The sequence below is a fragment of the Squalius cephalus genome (assembly GCF_949319135.1).
Source record: "Squalius cephalus genome assembly, chromosome: 10".
NCBI classification, from domain to species: Eukaryota; Metazoa; Chordata; class Actinopteri; order Cypriniformes; family Leuciscidae; genus Squalius; species Squalius cephalus.
In genome coordinates this window covers 15,075,722-15,083,536 of record NC_137131.1, presented here as the reverse complement: position 1 = coordinate 15,083,536, position 7,815 = coordinate 15,075,722, and positions in this window count along the sequence as shown.

Below are 7,815 nucleotides of genomic sequence, written 5' to 3'. Positions count from 1 at the left end.
CAGATAAAGCACAGAGAAATAATGTTTATTTTCCACTCTGTGTCCACTCCTCGCCATAGACCATGTCAGCAGGATAATAGAAGTTCTCCGATTTGGCCTGGACTGCAATGTTTTTAGGTGCCATAAAATATGCTCTGAATGTTCAAAAATATTACCAGAATCACATTTTAGCTTAAGTGCAACTGCAGCATTTGAGAAAGGTCTTACAGAGCATTACTAGAGATTGAGAACGGTTGCATAGTGCTATCTGGCATTTTAAGTTCGATTGCATGCATATCATGCTAAGTGTTGTAGGTCACTTTAGGGTGAGCGAGGCATTTGCTTTACCCAAAATGGCCCTGGTGGAATATCTGAGATTGCTTAGAGATATCTTGTCTATGAGCTGTGAAGAGCAGGATTCAGAATCCTGGTCGTCCCACAAATTTTCCCATAAAACCATCTTTTGTCCCTCTGCGTTTATTTGATTGCGTTTTTCACAATGGTGTCACTGAAAGTATGCGAGATGTTATGTTACACCCTATTGATTACCTGTGTTAATTAAAATTTTAATTAAAGTTTTTTATGGTGTGCATTTGCGCTTGTGATAATAGTACGAGAAAAGAGCGCAGGGTCTATAAATTGAGGCTTTATTTGCGAGCAGCAGCCATCAACAAATACAACAGTGTACATAAAATTTTACTAACATTGATTCTGAAAATATTAATGTTACTTTAACATCTGAGATGTATTATTCAATTTAAAACTACAAAGCATAAAATCCAGGAGCTATAAGTCAGTTAATGAAGAGGAAAACTCCATTACGAACCTATCAAAATCTGGATCATCTGATTCACATAAGTGCCTTGGATTATAACCAGAATCATTTACCTCTGCTGCTAGAGGCTCTTTACAGTAATACACACTCGGCGGTGAACCTCGCAAGTTATGGAATGGATGGCTAGTTAGACAGATGAATGGAGGCGTGCAGTCTTTGATTAAATGTATTGTCATTTCACATCCATTTCCATAATATCATATTCTGCCTTGTGAAAAGCAAAGCAGCCCGGGTGAGAGCGAGGCTACAGGTTTGTCACCATAATGAGAATGTCTTAGCGTGGCGTCCTTTTAAAACGCATTTGTTTACATGCTGCTAATTTATTTTAGCTTAATCGCTTGATGTATTAAAAACCACTTGCATCTAATTTCCAAGATAAACAATTTCCTTAGCGCCACTGACATTAAGAGAAACAGCAAGAGAATGAGCGAGAAGGTCTCTTCCTCGAAGACTCGGCAAGTTAGTAAACCATGAGAGTTCAAACAGCTTTAATGAAAGTAGATTGATGTGAGGCTGGAAGGTATGCTAGAGGCTTTCTGGACCTTCTCCTCCTCCTCCTCCTCTTCCACGGTCCCCCCCATGGCCTCCTCTCTCAGGACCGGGCATAAAAAAGAACAGTTGGGACTAATGTGTCTCCTTTGGGATGACACCATGGGGACATCATTCTCCTGCAATGGCCAGCCGGCCAACTGGGGACTCAGTAATGTGTACACCATTGTTAGGCCGGCGATGATGCCTCTGCATGTTGTTTTAAGGGCTTAAACCTTCCCAAAGAGCCCATTGTCTGAGGATCCTACCCTCAGCTGTCTCCTGCCCTGGGGTATGGCTGGACTAGATGGATTGTTTTAAAGCTCGAGGCATTATGGCGAGCGATGATGGACTTATAAGTCTATTATGTCCTAATGGAAAGGTATTTGAGAAAGAAAACTTTAAGAAATTGCGAAATTTGAAATGATTTGAATGGTGTCTTGCTTGTTGCATTCAGAAATGACTGCTATATTTTTAGTTTTCCATCTCTCATAAAACTCTCCCAAGACGTGACATTGTAATGATGGGCCATAAGGACTTCAATCAGTGATTCATCTCTTGGTTTGTGGTTTTTATGACCAGTCCCATATTCACAGTGCTCTGCGGTTCAAAAGGGCATGGCCCTTTCACCTCAAACGCCGTGTCTCATACGTTCTTTAATCGAATAGCCATGTAAGACTTTACTTTCTCGTGCTTTGGGCATAATTTGGTCACTGTATTGATTTGATATTTATCATCATACAGTGTTTTTCTCTCCCTGATTATGTCTCTGAGGAACTTTTAGCTTTGTTTATTAGATTTATGTTTCTTTTATCCCTTCCTCTGCCTTTGTTCCTGTAGACCTGACCTGTTTATAACAATGTAAAGGTGTTTCCTGGCACTAGATAAACATGGATTTGTTGTCCAGGCTTTGTCAAAGGTCAACCGCGAAGGGGTCCTTTGACAGCCATTACAAAACTTGGCTACATCTCTAGCGTGTAGTGATTAGGGGATATCTATTATGAAGCAGGTAAAAAATGATCACAGGAGCCTTTTCAAAAAGAGGTGATTCATAACAGGCTAAAAGGTCATGTCAAGTGGCATGTTAGTATTTCACTTTAACTTTGATTAAAGATTTTTGGAAAAGATGGGAAAAACGACTCAATAGCGGGGCAGCCCTCCCTCTTCTCCGGAGCACAGGTTCTATATTTTCTGCAGAAATCGATAAGGTGGGAACTGAAGAAGCTATTGCTACTCAGTCAAGGCACATGGTTCTTTCATTCATCCGTCCCTTCTCAAAGTGTCAGGAGAGCCTCTCTAAGCATACTAATACAGATCAGACTTTATTCGCTGCACACGTTCAAGACATTTACACCCATGGTGTGTTTGCTATTATTCTAGATATTTGAGTGTTTTTTTTAAGTTTAGGACCTTTTTTAGCTTAATGTTTGAACATTGCTTGATTGATGGTACTGTGCTTGTGAAACTTGTGAAAAACTACAATTCTGCCCTGTTTTCTCATTGAATCCTATTTTACTGTTTCACATTATGCAAAGAGCAAGGCTGCATTTTTTTTTTTTTTTACAATTAAAACTACAGAAAAACTGTAATATTGTATTATTACAATTTACAATTGCTATTTTAAAATGTTATTTATTCCTCACTATCACACAATCCTTCAGAAATCAGTATAATATGCTGATTTGGTGCTTAAGAAACATTTCTTATTGTTATCAGTGTTGAAAATAGTTGATAGTTAAAAACATTAATGCTTATTTTTTTGTGGAAACCATATATCATTTTTTTCAGCTTTTATTTGAAATAGAAATGAAAAAGTCCTTAAACATAAAACATCTTACTGACCGCAAGCTTTTTTAGCAGTTCCTTAACGTATATTACTCTTTATAATAATATATGATATTACAGTTTATTTTTAAAAAATTCTAATTGTTAATAATACACGTTTCAGTAATCACAGAAACTCTTACATGCTTTACACATATGTACATACTTTTCATAAACTGCCACTATACATCCTGTCCTCTTTCTATTATTGTCCTATGAGACCAATACAGTGCACAGAGACTCATGTCATATTAATATGTATCCCCATCAGTGAGCATGTAGCCCCGTTTGCTGCCTGATAGGTAGTAATATGAATGTAACTGTATGTAGGCTCAAGGGACTTTGGTCGCAAGCTGCAATTACTGGCGGCCTGGCGTAATGGGAAACAAATTTGCAGGAATATTGCCGACCATTCGTCTTTATTTACACACCCGATAATGAGGGCCTGTGTTAATCTGGCTCTGAGGATTCTCCGTGCGCTGAGTGCCGAAATGTCTTAAGAACTCCGTAGCCTGAGGGATGAATCAGGCCTTCACTCCTCCGGTCTCTCTCATATTGATCAGTCCGGAGGTGGATGGATGTTTTTTTACAACTCTGCCTCCTAATACTTGGAAAACTCAATTCTGAACCGAGGGACAAAGGGCTTTTTGTGTGTCCTGCTCCCTAAGAGTTATGACTAAAGATATAGAAATACTGTTTAACAGGGATTTGAATGTGCCTTTTTTGGGTAATATTTTTAGCTCATGGCCCACTTCTGTGTACAAAGACAGCCGCAGATTAGACTGCTCCGCATTTTGAAATATGTGCTCATAAATTGACTATTCACACATGTTAGCTGTCAGAATATTGCCTTTCCTCGCTGTCTGCTGCATTGAAGTGCAATCAGTCACCGAGCGTGTTGATGAGGATATGAATATTATTATGTGTTCTATAATATAAGCATTATTTTATGTGGATGGAAGCCATTCTTCACACATGTAAAGCATCCATCAATATAGATATTTGTGCTTTGTCCCCCTGTTCCTTCTGCATATTTATAAATAAATAAAAAACTTACATCAGTATATTTCTGATGAAATACTTTTTCGAAGCTTGAGATTGAATTTCATTATTTCATGAATTACTTATGTATTGTCACTTTTGAATTTTCGCAGTTAAAACATGCCATTTGGTTAGAGAAGAAATTATCTAGAATATAAATTTGCAGTAAAACACACTGTAAAAAATGTTTGTAATTTTTACAGAAAAAAAGTGAAAATCTGTTAATTGGTTGACTGTAATTTACCTATATACACTGAAAAAATGTAAACGGTTTTATATTGCATTATACATAGTTTTACAAGTTTACAAGTAAAAACAATTAATTGGTATATAATTGATGGCGAAAAAAACCTAAAAGGACATTCCCATAATTCTCTGCACGACGCATCAAAAAAAAAAAATAATAATTTTGTTTTACGTTTTCTGTTATTTAGATAATGTTTATTATATTAGTGATGTGTTACCCTGATAGTGTTTTGTCATTGTATATGTACAGTATGACCCTGTGCACCGTCTAAAGTATTAACCATGTTTTATGGACAGGTCACTTACGATGATCTCTGATTGATCATGTGGCTTTCTCACCAACCGTGTTATCAGTACATTTTAGGGTAAAAAGCAGATTTTGGTAATTTAAGTAACCCTAATGTTCCAATGACTTTTCTTTCTTCAGTGAAATTAAACCATTGAATGGATTTTTCTTCCATACAATGAGAGTCAAACGGTTTGAAGCCCAATGTTCTTCGAAATATTTTCTTTTTTTGTTCTGTAGGTGAAATAAATGCCTACAGGTTTGGAACGACATAAGGTTTGTTTTTTTTTGTTTTTTGAGAGAGCTATCCCTTTGAGAGGAATTTCAGTACAGTCTCCTGCATGTTTCTCTCTAAATGAGATGTCCATAGCACAATGCAGTCCCCCACCGCCACACCGCATGTTTCCTCTCATGCCAATTAGACTCTGTGATATAGTCACAGCATATCCAAGAGTGCTTCTGAGTTACCGCCTGACTTTTGCTTCCCTTCCCAGCATGCACTTACTCCTTATTAATATCACAGTATTAGCTAGAGTGGGTGCTTTTTTATCAAAATGTACGCATTTAATACTTAACTTAGGAAGATATTTTATTTGCTGAGTTTGAATTTTGTATTAGAATTGAAGTATTTTCACTTACAAATGTGTATACAAACAGTGTTATATTTGTTTTAGTGAAAAAATTTAGAATTAGCATTTGGTTGCGTGTTTTTTACTCGCACTGTAAAATTGTCATGTACGTGCAATATTGCTAGATGAATAATTGTATGTTAAACAATGCATTTGCACAATGCAAAACAAGGACATTTGTCCTTTAAAGGTGGCATGGAAAAGAATAGTCTTTTCTTCCCTATTGTGATGTATATCCGAGTGAAACGGCTTCTCGAACAAGAAAAAATTCAGGCGAGACTGTGATCTCATGTTAGTGGCAGGTTGTCCCGCCCTCACGCAATGAGAGAAGAGATGTTGCGAGGGGGAGGGGAAGTGCATAGATAAATCATTTTTAATAAATACTTCAATATTCCATTAAAATAAGAAAGGACCCTTTTCACAGACTGGATGATGAGTTTCAGTTATAAACATTGCAAATCTGTTTCAAGTTTTTTGTATACTTTGTGTTATATTACCTTGCCAGTTAATTACAAAAAATGTTAATTAACACTGCTGTGAGGGTGTTTCTAATACAACGGCTATGGACTGCTGTAATTCTCTCTTATGACTGCTGTAATCAATCTTTCAATATTGTTTCCCTCTTTTGGAGATTCGTGGAAATGCTATCATGGATGTTTTCTTTTTAAATTTGGAACAAATGGGAATACAAAAATGATATTGGCTGTCAGCTCCTGTTCACTGAGAACCCCGGAAATGTGAAAAGGGTCCATTGTCAACTTTGATTTCATACTGACTTTAATTCTAAAAATCATGTTGGTAGATCTTATGTTTTTGAGGGGCCACCAGGGACAGTCTCAGTGCCCTTTCAAAAAACTACTTAAAACTACCAGTATTTTTTCATGTAAATGCAAGATCTGATACTCTAGTGAGTTTGTTTAGCTTGAAAGGGGGTTCAAATCCCAACCATGCATCACCACCATGCTTTTTGTTTGTGTGTGTGTGTGTGTGTGTGTGTGTGTCTAAAAAGCAGCTTTGACATTTTGTTTGATGGGGAAAAAATTGATTCTGGAGCAAATTGACGTTTGGGTGGATAATGACAATATTTTAGTTTAAGAAAATTATCTGCGAAAAGTATATCTTGATTAGGCTGACCAAATTTAGACATGTTGAACATCTGATTTCTATTACAGCATTTCAAACAAACACATTTTTTACCTGCAATAATTGTGTGACATGATTTTAAAATACACAAATCATTTCTTTGAAAGTTGTGTTTAAAACCTTGGCTCAAAAATCAGTTTGAATGGGTATGAATCTTCTGCAAATTTAAACGGAAACTAAAAATATGAAAGCTCAACAAAACGCAGATTTAGTTCACACGGACCGGGTGTTTCCCTGCCAATGGCCCGAGACGCTCCAGCATTCACAAGCAGATTAAAAGATGGATAGTTATTGTAAACAGTTGCACTTTTGGACTGAATCAATGACGTAATATAATCTGAGGTAAAAATGTGGGATATCACCTACACAATTAACTAAAATAAAACACCACTGATTAGCTTATTGCCGTCCATCTCACAGGCGCCCCTCTCTGGTTGTCTCCCTGCATGAAATCACATGACAGGGGAAAGAACAGTCACCTTGGAAAACAAAAGGTAATAGTTGTTAATCACTTTAATGAGGCATGACAACATCACTGTCCATTTCTCACCCACAGCAAGGGAGCGTGATGGACCCAAACTAGATTAGTGATTAACTGTGTTTGTGGCACATTGTACTTAGCTCCACAAAGGTGCAGTGTCCCAGCGGCCTCTGCCTCCTGCTGGCCACGGATGCCCTGTAAGCTGGAGACCGGGGCTGGGAATGAGGATGGTTAACGAAGGGAGAGAACAAGAGATTGGGGGATGTCACCAGGCCCCTAGAGGGAAGTAGCCACGTCCTGTCTGGATTCCCCACCGAGCTGCAAAATGAGCAAGGCTTCATGCACCTGAGCAGGCCGAGGAGCTGCCTCAGGCGCTGGAGAAGCTGTAGCCGGCTCTTCCCTGCTCGGCTTGCTCCTCTTCTACCCCCCTTAACCATTACGAGCCAGGCTCTGACAACCAATCCTCACAGAAGACAGAAGCGCTAGTGCAAATCAAAACCACCACCTATAAATTACCACTTTTCAAGCCTTCTTTAACTCATCCACCCCCCTCCTCTATTCTAGACTTTCTTGTGTCTCTCTACCCGTATAGACTCCCAATCCAATATAAACTTAGCTGTCAGAGGGGCTTTTGTGATGTGGCAAACTTGCCATTGTAACAGACAGCTTGACAAATGCAGAGGGTGGCGGAGCAGCGTGGACTCTTCCCTGAGCCCGACGGGTATGTGGTTAGGGTGGGGGAGATGGGCACACGGTGACTTTCTCAAGGATAATGAGCCACTGAACGATGGCTAAAATGTTGCCGTCAACCTGCCCTTCTGCT